General features: G+C 42.2%; 1 pseudogene; it reads right to left on the bottom strand.

The window, feature by feature from the left end:
- Window positions 1-5,185: 5,185 nt before the first annotated feature.
- Window positions 5,186-13,373, bottom strand: LOC150008989 (NXPE family member 3-like; annotated as a pseudogene).
- Between the last annotated feature and the right edge of the window lie 8,264 nt (window positions 13,374-21,637).

Raw genomic sequence — 21,637 nt, forward strand, 5'->3', positions numbered from 1 at the left:
AGAGAGAGTAGGAGGGAGAGATGCTGTTGGAGATGCCCTCAGCCCCCAGCCCCCAGCCTCAGCCCCAGGTGCATTCTGCTTGGTCTTGGCCTCTCCCTCCCCCAAAGTCCCCAGATAGAAACAAGATTCACAGGTCCCATTCTGGAAGTGAGAGAGGAAGGGAGAGAGAGAAACAATGATCCAAGAAGCGTTGACTGATTGCCACCCACACACAACTGAACTAGGGATTGAAACCGAAATCCAGGAATGTGCCCTGACTGGGAATCAAACCTGCAACCTTTCGGTTACAGGACAGTGTTCCAACCTATTGAGCCACACTGGCCAGGGCTCGAACTCCAGTCTTGCTAAGTCCACGAGCCTTCTGTTCTTTCTGGATGCTTCCACGTGGTGGTACCATAGAATCTCTGGGCCTGGGCATCAGAGTGCACAGCTCTGGGGGGTGAACCCAGGAGGCTGTATTTGCATAAGGCTCCTTAGATGATTCCATCCACAGCTGTGAGAGTCCTGGCCAATCCAGAGCAGTCCCTAGGCAGAGGGGATTAAGACTCAGAGCTGTAATGAGTCACCTCAGTGACAGTCCCTGGGACCTTTTCTAATGGATGGCACTGCCAACCTGTGACTGGTGGTGACCAGGGTGAGAGATTGGGAACTGGGGCCTTTAGTGACTCACAGGAGGCTCTGCCCATCCCCTCCTCAGAATGAGGTTAGCACCAACTTATGATTTCATGAGAGGAAGTGGCCTTGGTTTTCTGGAGATGGAAGCAGCAGAAAGACTTCCTTTTTTTACAAGTTTCTTCCCCAGTCCTAACAGTTTTTTTCTCACTCTTGTCCCAAGGCTAGTCAGGCACCTCCACCCCCGCCCCATTTTCAGCTTTACAGCATCTGTGGTGGGTGTACTGTTAGCTCTACTTTACCCATGGGGATGGTGAGGCCACAGAGTCTTAATGTCATGTAGTCCTCTGGGCTGTGAAAGATGCTTGTGAATTGATAACAGCTGGAAAGGAGGGCAGACAAGAGGACGGGGGACTCACTGGCTTCTCAGCAGGACCTCAGAGGGTGGTCTGCCTTGTCTGTAGGGTGAAACCTGGGTTCCAATCTCACCTCACCCCACTAGCTATGGAACCTGGCTGGACAGTCTCCTTGCCAGACTGCCCGAGGAGGGGCTGGACCCTACAGGGGTGTCATTTCTCATTCCACTAAGCAGCACAGAACTTTTACAAAATAAACTCTATAACTTTCACAGAGAACCTGCTGTGCAGGTGCCCTCAGGCCACACAGGTTCCAGGCACAGTTTCCTAGATGCAAGTTGCAAATTTCATGCCACCTTCAGTCCCCTGGACCCAGTTGGATCCCCATGAGGCTAGGAATTGTGAGACATGATTTCTGCTTAGTGATGGCATGTAGTCTCTTGATTTGTTCATCCACTACAAAAGCCAAAACTCAAGAGACAGGTGCTGATGTAAAGGAATGTGGTTTATTTTTAGATGCCAGCCACCTGGAAAATGGGGGACTCATGTCTCAAAGCCCATCTCCACAACTCAGTGGAGACCGAGGGGTTTTTTTGTTTGTTTTTTATTCTTTATAATTTATTTGTTTGTTTGTTTGCTTATTTTTTTATTTTTAGAGAGAGGGGGAAGGAGAAAGAGAGGGAGAGAAACATCACTGTGTGATTGCCTCTCACTCATGCCCCCGACTGGGGACCTGACATGCAACCTAGTAATGTGCCTTGACTGGGAATCGAACAAGCGACACTGGGAGACAGAGGTTTTTATAATGAAAGAGAGGGGAACAGAACAAAGCGAACAAGGGAAGGAGTTGAAAAGTTCTCTACATGCAGACGAGCACAGTCCATTCTGATAAGGCAAATGATGGTCCAGTGTTAGTCATCCTGGCTTCATGGATGAAGGTCAGCAAATCTCCCAGAACTGGGATGCTTGAAGGTCAGAGTCTTTTGAAACTAGTTGCTAAGATTCATATATAAAACATGTTATTCACCTAAAACCTGCATATTAGAGTCTGCACTTACAGAAACAATGTCAGAAGAATGGTGGGAGTGGGTTACAATTTCCCACTGTTACAGAGTAAGCCACAGACCACATTTTGAGGACCACTGCCTTAGATCTCCCTCAAGTTTTCCTGAGCTTCCATTCTCCCCTCCTCATTGGTCATGTTCGTCACTGCCTTACCCTTTGCCCCTCCATGGCACCTCACCTTCTGCTTTCCCCTCAAGATCAGAAATAAGGCAAAGATACTGCATTGGCCAGGAATCACTTGTCTGATCCCCACCCAACTAGGAAATACAGGCTAGGTAATGTATTTAGATGTGGGGCCAGGATCACGGTGAAGCAAGCAAGGCATTCGCCTTAGACTGAACACATAAGGGGAAGGCAAGAAGCTCAGTAGATTTTAAAATTATTATTGCTTTCATTAAAACCAGGTAGGTAGCTCTGGCCAGGGTGGCTCAACTGGTTGGTGCATCATCCCATGAACCAAAAGTTTACATGTTTGGTCCCTGGTCAGGGCATGTACGATGTTTTCCTCTTGCATTGGTGTTTCTCCCCCCACCTCTCTTCCTCCCTTCCCCTCTCTCTAAAATCAATAAGCATGTCCTTGGGTGAGGATTTTAAAAATAAGCCAGATAGGTAAAATTATAACAGTTTTTTTGGTTTAAATAAAATGTTTAAACTTAAAATACTATTGTGAGTTTTAATAGACCTCCTTTTCAATTTTTGAACATTTTTCAACTTTTAAGTGTTTTGTTAAAATTAACCATTAAAAATACATAAAGACATGTACATAGGGGACCACACTTTTATGTGTCTAGTAGGAAAAGGATCTAGGTTTTGAGGAACACATAACAGTCTCTGCCAAATCCTCACACTTTATTGTTCATCCTTTATTTATTTCATTTTTATCTTCTTTAATAATGAATGCCTTTAAGACAGGACATTTTTCTCTGTATACAGCTTTCATTGTGTCCCAAGGTTTTGGTATCATATGTTTTCTTTCCTATGCTTTCTATGTGGTTTTTATTTTCTTTTTAATTTCTTTTTGATCCAAAACTTATTTGATTGTGATTTTTTTTTTTTTTATTTCCAAGTACACAAGGTTAAGACTTTTTGGTCCCATTAATGAAAGAAAAACAGCCTTATTAAGATATAATTCATACAGACATAACATGCAATCTACTCATTTAAAGTGTATCATTCAGTGGTTGATTTGAATGTGGTAAAAGCTGAAGGTCAACAAGTTAGCTGTGAATAAAGTAATCCTCCTGAGTCCCTTGGCTCTCCAGCTGACACCAATCAATTGCCTTCATCTGATGCCTCCAGTGATGAGGTCTTGGTAAACTTTTCATGCAATACGGTATTATTCACTATAGCCACCATGCTATACATTACATCCCCAGGATTTATTTATTTTATAACTGGAAGTTTATACCTTTTGACCCCATTTATTTATGTCACTCATACCCCAGCTCCCATCTCAGGTAAACTGTATCAATGAGCTCATTTTTTTTTCAGATTCCACATATAGGTGAGATCATATGGTAATCGCCTTCCCCTGTCTGACTTATTTTACTTACCACAATGCCCTCAAAGTCCATCTACATTGTTGCAAGGTTGCTCTCTTTTTAATGGCCAAATAATATTCCATCATCTACACATACCACATTTTCTTTATCCATTAACCCATCGATAGACATATAGATTGCTTCTGTTCTTGACTATTGTAAATAATGCTGCAGTGAACACGAGGGCCAAGATATCTTTTCAAATTACTGTTTTCCTTTCCTTTGGATAAAAACACAGAAGTGAAATTGCTGGATCATATCAGTAACCTCTTGTTTGACTAAAGTTTGGTTTTTGTCATTCTTTTAGAAAATCAGCTAAATTTCCTGAGTTATTACATATTTGAAATGTTTGTCTGTTGCCTTTATAGCTGAGTAATACTTCAGCTAAGTGTAAAATTCTTGGGTTTTTAGATTATGGATTTTTCAAGTATTGTTCTACTGTATTCTAGTGTTGAATGTTGCTGTTTATTAATCTAAGTCAATCTAAATTTTTCTCTTATAAGTGACATAAACGTTTTTTGCTTAAATGCCTACAGAATTCTTTCTTTACCTTTAAAAGCCAGTGATTTTACAGATGATGCCCTGATGCTGGTTGTTTTGTGTCAGATTTTCTGATATGTGCATAATAATATGGACTTCAAGCATGTAAAAGAAAAATGGTCTAAATAACAAGTTGAAAATCTATAATTTTGTGAATTTTGGCATAGATTCTGCTGTACATTACAGAAACAAACAAACAACACTTGGGAGCTTAAAAATTGTATTTCTCACATGAAGAGAAGTCTGGAATTAGGCAGCCCAAGGTTGGCACAGCAGATAGATCTATGAAACCTGCTTTTCAGAGAACATGGCCTCACCAAAGAGCACACCAAAATCCTCCTTAATATCAGTTAGGACTTTGGAATAAGCCCATCATCTATATCTCAAGTTTAAAAAATAAAGAAATAAAGCACCCTGGCTGGCGTGGATCAGTGGATTGAGCGCCAGCCTGTGAACAAAAAAGTCACTGGTTTGATTCTGGTCGGGGCACATGCCTGGGTTGTGGGCCAGGATGGGCACGTGCGAAAGGCAACCATGTTTCTCCCTCCCTCCCTGTCTCTCTGAAAATAAATAAAGTATTTTAAAAAATAAAGAAAAAATTATAGAAAAACATTTTATGCATTGAAAATTACTGGAAAAGTATATGTGTATATATTTATATATATAATTAAAAATATATATTCAGGCTTTCTACTAGGGTGGCTCTGACAAAATAAAGTGGGATCATCTCTTACACCTTTGCAAGCCTTGTTGATACTCTAAACAGAAACTCCAACACATAAAATGACAATCTTCATACTCACTTGTGAAATAAATGTTGCTGGCTCTGTCCTTACCCTCATCCCCTCAGCACTGTTTCTCCATGTGGGAACTAAACCTCTCAAGGTGAGCTAGACCACTGCCAGACTGCCCTGCCTGCCATCATTCACATCCCAATTCCTCCTAGTTGATTTTATGGTCTGTGCATTAGAAAGAGATCAGAAAAGGGGATTAGGGGGCTGAGAGGAAGGGCTTGCAGGCTTGATCATCACACCAGCTTCTCCATCCACAAAGCCCAAAGACCTGCAGAAGCTCTCAGGTGGGGCAGATGAAGGAGAGGAGGAAGTCCACCTCATTGCAGACGATGAGCTGCCCTGGGTGGATGCTGTCCAGCAGGGCCAGGCTGGAGATCATTTCCCAGGTGTTCACAAGACCACACGGAGGTCAGCAAAGGCAGCTCGGAGGAGCCAGTTCATCTGGAGGGTGAACCAGTCACTGCCATACACAGACTTGTAGCCAGTGTGGGGCTCCTGGGCCAGCAGCGCAGCCACGGCCACCCGGATCCCTGCCAGTCGTTGCACAAAGATGGATGGAGGGAAGGTGGTGAAGTGAGTGCCTAGTCCCAGCACCACCACATTGTGTGGGCCCCCCGCCAGGCCCCCCAGCTCCAGGACCATGGAGTGCAGGGAGGCCACTGGTGTGCAGAGGGAGCACAGGGACCAGCTGTGGGCTCACCAGTGCAGCACTGAGTGGAAGGGGGGTGTCTCTCCACAAGAGCACAGACCCACCCTGTGGGCCCCACACACCTTTCTCTATAGGATGATGGGGGGACAAGCTGGGGATAGGAATGGGAGCTGATGTTCTTTCTTTCCCTGGCTCTCATGTTCCCTATCTCTCAATAAGGCATATTCCTTAACGCATGTTATATTATATATGATAGTAGAATTTTTGCCTGTGAGTCAGAGACTGTGTGTGACACTCTCACCTCCTTGAATTTCTTTCTTCTTTTTTCTTTTTTTGAGAAAAACATGTCTTTATTTACAATATTTCAACTTTAGGGGACAGCAGCTGTGAGCACTCCTGCTCAGAACTCTGTTTTCCCAAGAGACTTAACACTTCCCTTGCTCCTCAAAAGGCTATAAACCAAAACCAAGCCCAATAGTTCCCCATTCCATATCTGTCATTTCTCTCCTTCAGGATCTGGGGTACGATGTCATCAGCCTCCATATAAGAGTCCAGAAAAGCATGTGCCGTGTTACACTGGATCATGGTGAAGTCCAGGAAAGGGGCAAATCCTAAGAGAGTGTCCTCTCCGTATTTCCCAAGTTCCCAGAGTCCAGGACTGCAAGGCAGAGTCCTTGGTGGCTTTGGAGTCAGCTGTAACAGGCATGATTAAAGCAGCAGCATGCCTGCTTTTCTACTAGCCCAGGCCACACGGTGAAATCCTCACTACAAACTGCATAGCTGCTTTTTCTCTATAGCCAGCCTGGCTGAATCCCCTTCCAGCTCACAGCTCCTTCCTCATGGCGACTCCTCCTCTTCTACACTCACTCTGCCCGCATGGCCCTCTCCCATGGCAGACCAGCTCTCCTACAAAGCTGCTTAGCTGCTACATAGTGGCCCTCTGCCACACACCAGACCTCCTAGCTGAGTCCTCTCTACACCCTTTCAGACCGCGTGGCTTCCTTCACCTCCTTGAATTTCCATCTTCAGAGGAATAAATACCAAACTCTGTCTGACGCTCAGACATCTCAATTCACTTCCAATCCCATATCTTCAAATGCTTCATCTATATCTCCCCAGAAACTCCCTCCCCGCCACCTCTTTAACCCAATATGAAAAAGGTGTAAAATAAATATGCCATCTTCTCTCACTCCTGCCCCTTGCTCCCATATCCAGTAAGCACCCTAGTGACTTTTATTCTGAGTTCATTTTATGGTTATTCATAGTAATGTGATCATCTCCCTTTATTCCAGAACAGTGAGTCAAGAAGACTGTCAATTCCTTTAGCATGATACTTCCTTTACTGCCGGCATTCTATTTCTGTACCAATTTAGCCTCTCATCACCACACATATTGACCATACAATTGTCCTATAACTGGTCTTTGGTCTTTCTTTTTCAATCCAATCTATCCAACAAACTAAAAGCTCTGCTTAAAAACATTTAGTGACTCCCAAATGTCACAAAACAAAAACCCTGGTTTCTCCAAAATTATTTTCTTAAATTCCAACTCTATTCCTCCAGTATCCTCCAAGCAAACAATTAGTTCCAATCAAGGTTATCTACTCATGGTTCATCAAACATATCTAATCTCCTGTTAAAGCCTCCAGTTGTCTACTTAATTGTTGAGATTATGCATAATCTGGGCACTGTTTTCCATCCTTTCCCATGCCCCAAACCCAGGTGTCCTGTCCTTCCACATCACTCCACATTAAGGTAGATGTTTTCTGCCTCCTCAAAGTCCTACTTCTGCTTTTTTTCTCCTAGGAGTCCTTCCCTCTCCTCTCAGGCCACTCAGAGGACATGGTGTCATGCAGATATTCTCATCACTGCTGAAGTGTGGAGTCCCCCATCATGTTGATGACATGACCAGCCAGGCAATCCAGGATGCTGTCAACAGTGGAGAAGGAGTGGCCACAGCAGGACAGCAAGTGCCACACTCCTTGGTGGTAGAAGCCAGAGGGCTTTGGGCCTGGGATCCTAGGATGGCAGATTTGTTTAGGGGACAGCACTGTAAGCAATTGTTTGCAAACAAAACAATCAGTGGATACAGAAGAAACTAAAGCTACAGGCATGGAAAAAGTACTGCCTTTTCTGTAGGCCCCAATGTCTCTTACCCAGACTCCTGTTGCTCTCCCCAGCCACCCAGATTGGAGAAATACCCTGAGGGTGGACCTTGTTTGTCACATTCCTGAAGAGAAATCAATTGGCAAGAAGGGAGCCTTCAATTGAAAATGTGCTATAGGAAGAAATTCTAGTAGGCTAAGGTGAAATGAAGGTTCTTGGAGGAAAGAAAGTTCTGAAAGTCAAGGGCATCTGTCCAGTTTCAGGGCTCCTGGGAGACATGAGGGCTTGGGGAAGAGACAGTGCTCAGAAACTAAAGTTCAGGGATCCAGGTTCTTTGAATTTCCTGGTCACAGAGATTTTATCAGTGTGGAAAGCGGTTTTTTTTTCCCCACCATTTTTTTAAATTTTATTTTTTAAGTATATTTTATTGATTATATTGTTAAAATAGTTCCAATCTTTTCCTCTTTGCTCCCCTCCACCCAGAACCACCCCTTCCCCAGCAGTCCCCCCCCCAAGTCCATGCCCATGTGTCGTACATACAAGCTCTCCCGCTTCACCCTTTCATATATTCTTCTTCTTATCTTTTTTTAATAAGTAAATGATTAATTAATTAATTATTTTAACAATAAAAAATAAAAATCCCTCCCTCTCGGACTTAAGACCCTTTATAATCTTATAAAGGACAATGGGCGAAGGCCTCGAGCTCCTCTAGCTGCTTCCAGCTGGACATGGTCGTCGTCCTACCTACCCTTGGGTCCAGAAATCCCTAATAAGAGTGGAGGTGTGGAGGGGAGGATGGCCTTCCCACATGGGGAAGGATCGTGCAAACTCCAGGTCAGTTGGCTATCCCCGGACAACGGCGTGCTTGGTTTAACAGGCTGGCATCCTTGTTGTATTCCGGGGGCAACAGATTTGGCAACAGGGTTAAAAGACATCATTCAATCCATAACCACTAGATAACAGAAGGCAGGGATTAATTTTTCAATGTCCCACATTAGGGAAAAATAGGGCTTCTTTGGAGGAAGGTGTGCCAGGCACATCTCACCTGTCCAAAACACTTATGCCCATTATACTTAGTTTGGGCTAAAGGAAATATTTTAGATTTTCCTCCCATCTCAGACCTCTGGGCCCTTTCTGTTCAAGCCATTAGTGTAAAAAAGAGAAACTGGTTTTGTAAAGTGAAGTCCACAGACCACCCCATACTTCACCAACCCAGCCACTTAGTTCAGCCAAACCGTTGTGTCTCAGGAGGCAGTGCTGCAGACAGGATTAAGTGAGGCCTATACGTACAATCACTCAGGTAACAAGATCATAGGCTTATGCCCTTTGAAAACAGAAAACATGTTAATTTCTGTAACATAACCCACAAAAGAGAAGGAAAACTCTGATTCCAAAAAACCTCCGCTGCCTTGCGGCATACCTCTTCAGGGGAAAGGCTAGGGGAGTAAACCCCGACAGAAAATCCGGAGCCGGAGTCCCTAAGGCGGTTTGACGTTGTAGTCAACACCGGCAACTCCTGCGGCGCACCTGAAGCCAAGCTGTATTGACTCCGTCTTTCCCTTGGATCCTTCAGCTGCGAAGAGAGGGGGGGTCTGCTGCATGGGCAACAGCAGACCCTCCATATCACCCTGCCCAGGCTCTGTAGCTTCAGCTTCACTGGAGAGGACACTCCAGCGACATCGCAAGATGTCGATTCAACACGGGAGGAGACAGATACCGTGTCACTCCCGAGTCGGACTGCACAGCCATTCTCGGCGGTGCAGATAGACTCTTAAGAAGCTACACCATCGTCTCTCGAGACGGACGGCTGCCGACGACGACGAACCCACAAACAAGTCTCTAAATCTGTAAGACTGTCTTATTGGAAAGACATCCAGTTGCAAGGCATTTGACATTCTTTTTGCCTGTAAATTAAACATCTTTGATGATACCACAGGCATAGTTTAACTTTCAAATGAAAACATATTTTAAATGAAAAGAAACTTTAAAGACGGTTAGCTGCACTACTTTATAGTCTGCCACTGATCATTGTGATTTTCTTTGAATAATGATTTTTCTCCCTAAGATTACCCTCCTTGTCATTAAAAGGACTGCATTAAGCCCATTTTTAATTTATCTTGTTCATTTGCTTAAACACAACAAGAGCAGCAAATGATCACTTATGATCTTTAGTTCTGCTTTGCTGGAACTTACGCAAGGAACATTTAAGGTGACCTTCAGTCTGCCCTTCAGGGCACAGAAGCTGAGCCACACACCTGGCATTCAGCTTTGCCTATACACACCTGTTTTTTCCAAGTCCTTCTGGTTTTCCATTGTGCCTTAAGGTCCCTCCTAGCCATCTTTCAGGAAAACAACCTTTATTCCCTCCCTGGAAAGATTTCTGTAGACTACACAACCAACCACGGTGCCAGGCCTTTTATCTTGTGGGCTTTTATTACCTTCGAAAGTCATTCCCAGTTCCTCAGGGCTTTTTGGTAACAACCAGAGCCCAAGCATCTCTCCTTTAGGCATGACATTCCAGTCAACGTCTTAGTAAAAAAAAAAAACCTCTATTAACAACTGGTCTTATTAGTTTTATGCAAAGAAATTTATGTCATTACTTACTTCTTTAGAATGCCAAACTCTGGAGGGCTCAGATAGGGAGAAAAATATACAGTGTGAAGGAAAATCCTTGTCCTTCTAATATTCACTGAACTGGCATTTCCATTCTTCATATTTTCATTTTTCCCCCACTAAAAATTTTTTTATTTGTTTTTCCATTACAGTTGTCCCACTTTTTCCCCCCTCTTGCTTCCCTGCACCCTGTCCCTCCCTTCTCCCACATTCAGTCCCCACTCAGTTGTCCATGTCCGTGGGTCATTTATACATGTTCTTTGACTAGACCCTTCCCCTTCTTACCCCCTTCTCTCCCTCCCGCCTCCCCCCTTGTTACTGTTAGTCTACTCCTTGTTTACATACCTCTGGTTCAATTTTGCTCATTTGTTTGTGTTGTTCATTAGTTTTCTGTAATAGGTGACAGCATAAGGTATTTTTCTTTCATTGCCTGGCTTATTTCACTAAACATAATTCTCTCTAGTTCCATCCATGTTATTGCAAATGGTAGAAGTTCCTTCTTTCTTTCTGCTACATAGTCTATTCAGCTACCCTATGTCTTTTGATTGGAGCATTTAATCCATTTACATTTAAGGTTATTACCAATAAGTACTTATTCATTGTCATTTTCTCCCTTTGTACTCATGTTCCTCTCTGTCTCTCTCTGTTTCTTCATCTTCTTAAAGCAGACCATTTAGCATCTCTTGCAATGCTGGTTTTGTGGAGATGTATTCTTTTAGCCTTCTTTTGTCTTGGAAACTCCTTATTTCACCTTCCATTTTGAATGAGAGCCTTGCTGGGTAGAGTATTCTTGGTTGTAGGCCTTTGTTTTTCATTGCTCAAAATATTTTTTGCCATTCCCTTCTGCCTTGTAGTGTTTCTGCTGAGAAATCTGATGATAGCCTTATTGGAGCTCCCTTGTATGTTATTAGTTGTTTCTCTCTTGCTGCTTTTAGGATTCTCTCTTTGTCTTTGAATGTTGCCATTTTAATTATGATGTGTCTTGAGGTGGGCCTGTTGGGGTTCATCTTCATTGGGACACTCTGTGCTTCCTGGACTTGCGTGACTCTTTCTCTCCTCATGTTAGGGAAGTTTTCTGTCATTAGTTTTTCAAAAAGGTTTTCTATCCCTTGCTCTTCTTCTTCTTCTGGAATTCCTATGATACGGATATTATCATGTTTCATGTTGTCCTGCAGCTGTCTTAGAACCTCTTCATTCTTGTTCAGTCTTTTTTCATTTTGTTGCACTGTCTGGGAGTTTTTGTCTACTTTGTCCTCCAGCTCGCTGATCAGATCTTCTGCTTCCTCTAGCCTGCTTTTAATTCCTTCTACTGTGTTCTTCAATTCAGAGATCGTATTCTTCATTTCCTCCTGGCTCTTATTGATAGCTTCTATGTCCTTTTTCATGCTCGTGTAATTCTCTGTGAGTTCCTTGTAGTTTTTCTGGAGTTCCTTGTAGTTTTCGCTGAGCTCATTTAGCTTCTCCATAATCCATGTTTTGAATTCCATATCTGATAGTTTGCTCCCCTCTATTTCATTTAGCACTCTTTCAGGTTGTTTCTCTGTATCCCCATTTTTATGACTCCTATCGTTTGTTGGTGCTTCTTAGAATGATCTGCACTTCCTGAATCTGCTCCTGGTGGCATCAGATCATGTACCAGTCTGGCCCTAGGCAGCCTGTTGGAGACCTCCAGGGATCTACTACCTTTGTCTGTCTTCTTTAGTTGTTAATCTATTCAATCTGTGATTAGCCATCAGGTTTAAGGACCGTGGGTGTGGCAGCTTAATTCCTGTAGGCAGGGCTTTTGCTTCCCCTCAGACTGATGCCACTTGGAGGGGAATGGTCTGCCTGCAGTACTGGGGGTGAGTCAGCACTGGGACCCAGTCGGCTGCTCCCTCAGTTCTCCCCTCAAAGCCATGGTGCCAAACTCTCCCCAAGTGTCTCCAGTCCTCTCTGCTTTCCCTCTGCTGGAGCCCAAGGTAAGTGGGGGCCAAAATATTTTCGTATGTGATCCACTTAAGAGCTCTTTTTCTCCCACTGTTTCTTTCCGGCTAGCAAGAAACCCTGTGGCTTTTTGCTTTTCACAGCTGGGTACTATTTTACTTTCCACTCTGTTGCTGTAGGCTGGGAAGCCCAGCTGGGGGCTTAGACCCTGTCCTTCTCAGGGGGAACTCCCAGCTGCTGAGCTGTTTCTCAATTCCTTCAGCTGCTACCTGTGGGAGCCCAGCCAGCCCTTCCACATCTCCGCACGCCCTACTGGTCATGTTGTGATGTGGCGGCCTTTTCTGTCTCTCTGTGGTTATAAAACTTCTCTCCAGCTAGTGTTCAGTTGGTTATTCCAGATGATTTCTCCAAAATTAAGTTGTAAATCCAGACTGGTCCTGGGAGGAGGTTAATGTAGCTTCCTCTTACTCCTCTGCCATCTTTGATCTTAGCAAATGTGTTTTAAAATGTACCCAGGATTTGGTTTTATTTAGATATGGTGACGTCAATAGACCAGGAGATGATGGCCATTGAAAATAGTGTGTTGAGGAGGGAGAAGATGGCGGAGGAGTGAGGGGAGGCTGCGCTTTCTGGCTCCTAAGACCCGTCTGTAGTTTGGACTAATTGTAGACAGAACATCTTGGTGAGCAGTTGAACACCGGCAGGAGTCGAGCCTTGGCAATGCTGGATTAGAGAAAACCATCTGGGAGCGACCTGTTTGGTGAGGATAGCAGAGGAAAAAGAGACGAGATGGGATTTCTGACTGGGGTGGCTCCCTGAGCTGCGGCTGGAAGTACACGAAGACTTTCTAGCGACCACAGGCTTTCCCAGAGAGGAATTGGGAGGAGAGCGGATCTCTGCCCACTGGCAGAGCCAGGAGTGGGCCAGGTGGCATCTGGCACTGAAAGACAAGAAACAGCATACTGCTGTGCATGTGAGAACGTGATTTTTCTTTATATTTTTCTCTTGTGTACTGCGGAAAGGGGAGGAAATGTTGGGGATGATAGGACATTCTTGAGGAGCGCAGGCACAGAAGTGCGCTTGCCCACTCTCCAACCCTCCCGTTGGGTAGAGCGGGCGCACACAGGGAGGTGCCGCATACGCTGGTCCGGGCACACAGCCAGGTCGCCGGCCATGCGTCCAGGTGCCCCTCGGACACACCCCAACAGATATAAGATCACTGCCCCAACAGGCGCAGGGAAGGCCCGCTGGGCACACAGAAGACCGTGCACAGACAGCTCTGGCCAGCCCCAGTGGGCGCCAGGCCAGAGCACAGCCCACTTGCACTAGCTCTGCTCGTGCCCGCCCAGGTGGGTGTGGGAACGGCAGGAGGTTGTGGCTCGGGAACAGGGGCGGTGGCAACTCACAGACGCTCATTTCCACCATGCACAAGTGTCTGGGGCGCCGCCCCAAGGGGTGAGAGACCAACTCCTGGGGCGCGGCTCAGCAGGCCTGAGGCTAGAGTGCCAAACAAATGCACCGGCCACCGCGGGCACGTGGGAGTAACCCGGGCATGCAACCAAGACTGCACAAAGGTGCACACCGCTGCTGCAAGGATCTGGAACCTCTGGCCCGCCTCATTAGACCAGCTGTGGATCCAGAAAAAGAAGACGACACACAAAGGCTGAACTGAGTAAAAACTTTCCTTTTGTATTTTTTTAAATTTTTTATTTCTATTTTAGTTTTTTATTTGTATTTTATTTTAATTTTTTTAATTTCTTATTTTTAATTTTAATTTTTACTTTTATTTAAAAAAATTTTAAACTATCTCTTTAATTTGTTTCATACCATCTCTCCTTCTCATCCTTCCTCTTTAATTTTTGTTTATTTGTTTGTCTGTTTTGTTTATCCTCCCTTTCACACTAAATAAATAAAATATAACTACTATATAAATCCAATACTATACAATTCCACTTTCTTACTATATTCTGCATTCTTCCCTCTTTTTCTTTTATTATTATTAATATACAATGTAAATATTACCTACTGTCTTGCATAGTCTCAACACTACTTGCTACTATTACTAATCTATCATTCCCTCTCTCAAAAATCATATTTTTCCTCTTTAAAAACAACTCTTATCTATTCTTCCTATAGTATAAAAGCCCTAACCTCTCTACATTTATATTAATACTGGCTCATTTGCTGACGATAGCGGGATAGAGAGTGCGGGATATTTTTGAGGGTGTGGGTTTCCTGCCTGGGCTGTGTGTTATGTTTTTAACAGCATCTCCACAAAAGAACTCAAGACAAAGTGGACAGAGTGACTCTCAATCAACTAGCCAGAGGAAAGATCCCACCAAAGAGCATCTGAAATATAACCAGATAGCATAAACAAACGACATAAAGGGTAACCCAAGAACATCAGGCTCAGGAGATCAAAGACACTGCACCACTGAAACCCCCAGGTCTCCTATAAAGAATCTCATACCACAAAGGTGGGAAGTTAAAGCAGACAAACCCAAAAAACAGAAACAAACAAGAAAAATCCAACATGGTAAGACGCAGAAACAACTTCTCAATGAAAAGAAAAGAGGAATCCCCAGAAAGAGAGGTAGATGGAATAGACATAGCCCAAATGTCAGACATGGAATTCAAAACAATGATGGTGAAGAAGCTCAATATACTCGACAACCTCAAAAACAACTACGACAACCTCTAAGGAAGTTACGAACAGCTCCAAAAAAATTACAGGGAACTTACGGAGAACTACACCAGCATAAAAAAGGACATAGAAACTATTAACGAGAACCAGGAAGAAAAGAAGAATACAATCTCTGAACTGAAAAGCACGGTAGAATCATCAAAAGCAGGCTAAACGAAGCAGAGGATCAGATTAGTGAGTTAGAGGACAATGTAGAAAAAAATTCCCAGACAATGCAACAAAATAAAAAAAAGATTGAAAAAGTACAAAGAAGATGTAAGGGAATTACAGGATAACATGAGGAAAAATAATATCCGAATCATCGGAATAAAAGAGGGAGAAGAAGAAGAACGAGGAATAGAAAAGCTGATAGAAGTAATGACAGAAAATTTTCCCAACCTGATGAGAGAGAAAGTTATGCAAGTTCAAGAAGCAAAGAGAGTCCCAATGAAGAGGAACCCAAAAAATCCCACTCCAAGGCACATCATAATTAAAATGGCAACATCAAAGACAAAGAGAGAATCCTAAAAGCAGCAAGAGAAAAACAGCAAATAACATACAAGGAAGCTCTGATAAGGCTATCAGCCAATTTCTCAACAGAAACACTACAAGCCAGAAGGGAGTGGTCAAAAATATTTCAAGCAATGAAAAACAAGGGCCTACAACGAAGAATACTCTACCCAGCAAGGCTCTCATTCAAAATGGAAGGTGAAATAAGGAGTTTCCTAGACAAAGGAAGACTAAAAGAATACATCTTCACCAAACCAGCATTGCAAGAGATGCTAAAGGAAACGTTTTAAGAAAAAGAAGAAAAAAAAGAGAGGAACACAGGTACTAAGGGAAATGAAAAAATACATGTCAATAATAACCTTAAATGTAAATGAATTAAATGCTCCAATTAAAAGACATAGGGTAATGGAATGGATAAGAAAACAGGAGCCATATATTTGCTGTCTACAAGAAACACACCTCAAAACAAAAGATTTACACAGACTGAAAGTAAAGGGATACAAAAAAGTATTCCAAGCAAGCAGACATGAAAAAAAACTGGGGTAGTAGTACTCATGTCAGACAAAATGGATTTCAAAGCAAGGGCAATAAAAAGAGACCAAGAAGGACATTTCATAATACTTAAGGGAACAATCCATCAAGAAGATATAACACTGATAAACATATATGCACCCAACATAGGAGCACCCAACTACATAAAGAAAATACTAGAAGACCACAAGAAGGATATTAACAGCAACACACTCATAGTAGGGGACTTTAACACTCCATTATCAACAATAGACAGATCTTCGAAGCAAAGAAACACCAAGGATATACAGGCATTGAACAACACACTAAACCACATGGACTTAACTGATATATATAGAACTTTTTACCCCAAAGAAGCAAAATATATATTCTTTTCAAATGCACATGGCACATTTTCAAAGGTAGACCACATGATAGGACACAAAACAAACCTCAAAAAATTCAAGAAAATTGAAATCATATCAAGCATCTTTTCAGACAACAATGCCTTGAAACTAAAAATCAACCTCAGAGAAAAACATCAGAGACATCCAAACTCATGGAGAATAAATAACATGCTATTAAATAATGAATGGGTTAACAATGGCATCAAAGAAGAAATCAAGAAATTTCTGGAAACTAATGATAATGAACACAAAACAGCCCAAAACCTATGGGACACAGCAAAAGCAGTCCTAAGAGGGAAGTTCATAGCAATACAGGCATATCTGAAAAGGATAGAAGAATCTCAAATAAAAAATCTAACCCTACAGCTACAAGAACTAGAACAACAACAACAAACAAAGCCTAGGACAAGAAGAAGGATGGAAATCATCAAGATCAGAGCAGAATTAAATGACATAGAGACCAAACAAACAATTCAAAAAATCAACAAAATTAGGAGCTAGTTCTTTGAAAAAAATAAACAAAATCGACAAGCCTTTAGCCAGGCTCATCAAGAAAAAAAGAGAGACGACCCAAATAAACAAAATCAGAAATGAAAGAGGAGAAATCACTACTGATACCACAGAAATACAAAGGATTGTAAGAAATTACTACAAACAACTGTATGGCAAGAAATTTGACAACCTAGAAGAAATGGACAAATTTCTAGAAACATACAACCTTCCAAAACTGAATCAAGAAGAAGTAGAAAGTCTCAACAGACCAATAACAAAGAAGGAAATTGAAACAGTAATCAAAAATCTCCCGGCACACAAAATCCCTGGACCGGATGGCTTCACAGGCGAATTTTACAAAACATTTAGGGAAGAACTAACTCCTACCCTCCTCAAACTATTTCAAAAAATCCAAGAAGAGGGAAAAATCCCAAACTCTTTCTATGAAGCCAGTATTACCCTAATCCCAAAACCAGGTCAAGACACAACAAAGAAAGAAAACTACAGGCCAATATCACTCATGAACATAGATGCTAAAATTCTCAACAAAATATTGGCAAACAGGATCCAGCAATACATCAAAAATAGTATACACCACGATCAAGTGGGCTTCATCCTAGAGATGCAAGGGTGTTTTAATATTTGCAAATCAATAAATATAATACATCACCTGAACAGAATGAAAGACAAAAATTACATGATCATATCAATAGATGCAGAAAACGCATTTGATAAAATACAACACCAATTTATGATGAAAACACTCAGCAAAATGGGAATAGAAGGAGTATACCTTAACGTAATTAAGACTATATATGAGAAACCTGAAGACAACATCATACTCAATGGACAAAAACTGAAAGCATTCCCCTGAAATCAGGAACAAGACAAGGATGTCCACTCTCTCCACTCCTATTCAATATAGTGTTGGAAGTCCTAGCCACAGCAATCAGACAAGAAAAAGAAATAAAAGGCATCCAAATTAGGAAAAAAGAAGTAAAATTATCATTATATGCAGATGACATGATAGTATACATAGAAAACCCTATAAACTCCACTAACAGACTACTCGATATAATAAGTAAATTTGACAAAATAGCAGGACACAAAACAAATATACAAAAATCTAAGGCATTTCTGTACACCAACAATAAAATATCAGAGACAGAAACAAAAAATAAAATACCATTTACTATAGCAACAAGTAAAATAAAGTACATAGGAATAAACTTAACCAAAGAGATAAAAGACCTGTACTCTGAAAATTATGTAACATTGAAGAAATTAAGGAAGATACAAATAAATGGAAGCAAATACCATGTTCTTGGATGGCAAGAATCAACATCATCAAAATGGCCATACTACCCAAAGCAATTTACAGATTCAATGCAATCCCTATTAAAATACCAATGACATATTTCACAGACCTAGAACAAATCCTCCAAAAATTCATATGGAACCAAAAAAGACCCCGAATAGCAAAAGCAATCTTGAGACAGAAGAACACAGCAGGAGGAATCACAATACCAGACATCAAACAATACTACAAAGCCACTGTGATCAGAACAGTCTGGTACTGGCATAAGAACAGACATATAGATCAATGGAACAGAATAGAGAGTCCAGAAATAAATCCGGGACTATACGGTCAACTAATATTTGATAAAGGAGGAAGGAACATAAAATGGAGTGAGAAGATTCTCTTCAACAAATGGTGCTGGGAGAACTGGACAGGGACATACAAAAAAATGAAACTAGGCCACCAACTTACACCACACACGAGAATAAACTCAAGATGGATCAAAGACTTAAATGTAAGCCGTGATACCATAAAAGTCCTAGAGGAAAACATAGGCAGGAAAATTTCAGATATCCCACGTAACAATATCTTCACGGATACATCTTCTAAGGCAAGAGAAATAAAGAAAAAATAAACAAATGGGACTACATCAAACTGAAGAGTTTCTGCTCAGCAAAAGAAAACATCAGCAAGATGAAAAGGAAACCAACCATATGGGGAAACATATTTGCCAATGATACCTCAGACAGGGGACTGATCTCCAAAATATATAAAGAGCTTATATGACTCAACAGCAAGAAAACAGAGAATCCAATTAAAAATGGGCAAAGGAACTGAACAAACACTTCTCCGAAGAGGACATACAGATGGTCCTAGACACATGAAAAAATGCTCAACATTACTAGCCATCAGAGAGATGCAAATAAAAACCACAATGAGATACCACTTTACACCTGTCAGAATGGCTATCATCAACAAATCAACAAACATCAAGTGCTAGTGAGGATGTGGAGAAACGGGAACCCTGCTGCACTGTTGGTGGGAATGCAGACTGGTGCAACCACTATGGAAAACAGTATGGAATTACCTCAAAAAACTAAAAATGGAACTGCCTTTTGAACCAGCAATTCCACTGCTAGGATTATACCTGAAAAATCCTTAAACACTAATTCAAAAGAACTTACGCATCCCTATGTTCATAGCAGCACTGTTTACAATAGCTAAGTGCTGTAAACAGCCTAAGTGCCCATCTGTAGATGAGTGGATCAAAAAACTGTGGTACATTTACACAATGGAATACTATGCAGCAGAGAGAAAGAAGGAACTCCTGCCATTTGCAACAACATGGATGGAACTAGAGAGAATTATGCTTAGTGAAATATGCCAGGCAAAGAAGGAAAAATACCATATGATATCACCTAATACAGGAAACCAAAGAACAACATAAACAAATAACTAAATAGGACAAGGAGCAGAATAAATCAATAGGGGGGAGAGGGGAGGGAGTGAAGGGGGATAAGTAAAGGAAGGGTTTAGTCAAGGAATGTGTATAAATGACTCATGGACATGGATAATGGGGAGGGATATGATTGTGGGAGAAGGGGTGGGCTGGGTGGGGGGAAGCAATGGGGAAAAAATGGGACAACTGTAATTGAAAAACCAAAAAATAAAATTAAAAAAATAATAATAAATAAAATAAAATAAAATAAGAAAAGAGTGTGTTACTCACAGTCCTGAGAGGTGGGGCATGGTGCACTATGCAGGGCCACATGGAGGAAGGACCAGGGTTGACCAAGAGGCATAAAAAGTAGGGAAAATGTGGGTCAAAGCCTTTATTGTGGTTTTTGCAGAAAGGAATGTGTGAGAAAGTATAAGCAGCTGAGCAGGTTTAAGATTGGATAGTTAGAATAATTTCAGTGGGCTCTGGGCTACAGAGATAGTCTCTAGCTATTTGGTGCTTGGCCTTGGAGTGATTTCAGACAGGGAGATGGTGTCTGGCTGCAAGAGCCTGCTAAAAGGAGAAAGGAGTGGTGGTGTGGACTCAGGAGCAGATGGGTTGCATATCAAAGATGTGCTCAAGGCAAGTTGTTTGTTATCTCTAGGAGTTGGCTAATCCTGGGAGGGGCAGTTCCACAAGGCCCCAAGATATCAAAACATCACAAAAAATAGAACATTAAAAACATGTTTTTCCCCAGCTGGTGTGGTTTATTGTTGGTCATTAGCCCGCAAACTGAAAGGTCACCAGTTTGATTCCTGGTCAGGGCACATGCTTGGGTTGTGGGTTTGGTCTCAGGTTGGGGTGTGTACTGAAGGCAACTGATTGATGTTTTTCTCTCATATTGATGTTTCTCTCCCTGTCTTTCTTTCCTCCTTCCCCTCTCTCTAAAATTAAAAAAACAAAACAAAACAAAAACAAAAATACAAAAAAGAAAAAAAAACCCCACCATGATTCATACAAAAAAGTGATTGGTGCCTTTTGCAAGAAGTCTTAACTCTCTTGTTGGTCTCATGGAGCTCATTCCAGTTGGAATCTTACTCTCAGAAATGGCAAAATCCAGTGTCAGTTCTCAGCCCTTGTCATTCCTGACCACTGGTCAGCCCAGCACTAGCTCCCTCCTCCCTGAGGCATGCTCTCTCCTTGGTTGCCAGGATACCTCCCTCTCCTTGTAGCCCCTTTTACTAGTCCCCTTCTCCCCAACCTTTTTATATTGGAGCATCCAAGCACAGTCCTTGCTTCTCTACTTGGATCACACTCCCTCCCTTGGTGGTCTCACTAAGCCTCCTGACTTTATCTTTCCCAATTAAATCTCCAGCCCAGATTTCTCTGTCCAATTTCAGGTTTGTGTACCTGACCATCTGCTTAATGTATCCACTTGATGTCTGACACATGTGACCAAATTCCTGATCTGCACTCCAACCTGCCACTCCTGGAGGTTTCCCCATTTCAGCTGATGGCAACCCTGTCCTTCCAGGTGAGCAGGCCCCAAATCCTGAAGCTATCTGCCAGTTCTCACTTTTTTGGCACATTCCACGTTGTGTCTCTTGGGAAATTCTATGGGTGCTGCCTTCATCCCATATCCAGGAATTAATCCCTTTAGATGCCTCTACCACTGCAACCTGAGGTCAAGGCCTTCTATCTTTCATTTTCCAAATGACCCCTTTTATCTTAGAGCAAAACCCAACATATTTACAGAGCCTTTCTTATTTATGCCACATTCTTCCCTTAAATTCACTGGTCTTTTCATTCAAGACCTCCCTATTCTTTACACCACATAGCTATCTGGCTTCCTTGCTGTTCTTCAGACACACCAGAAACATCACTGCACTCTTTCTGCATGGAACCCTCTTCTCCCAGGTATATCCTTGGCCAACTCTCTCATCCCCTTGAAGTCTTTGCTCAGATGTCACCTTCTTAATGAGGTCTACCGTGACCCCCTATTTAACACTGCATCCTGACCTAGACATATTTCTAGTCCTCATCTCCTCCATATTTTAAATTTCCCATAGTTTGAATCTCCTTCTAACACCCTATATAAT

The sequence above is a fragment of the Furipterus horrens genome, unplaced genomic scaffold (assembly GCF_987537825.1).
Source record: "Furipterus horrens unplaced genomic scaffold, mFurHor1.1.pri manual_scaffold_5, whole genome shotgun sequence".
Taxonomy (NCBI): Eukaryota; Metazoa; Chordata; class Mammalia; order Chiroptera; family Furipteridae; genus Furipterus; species Furipterus horrens.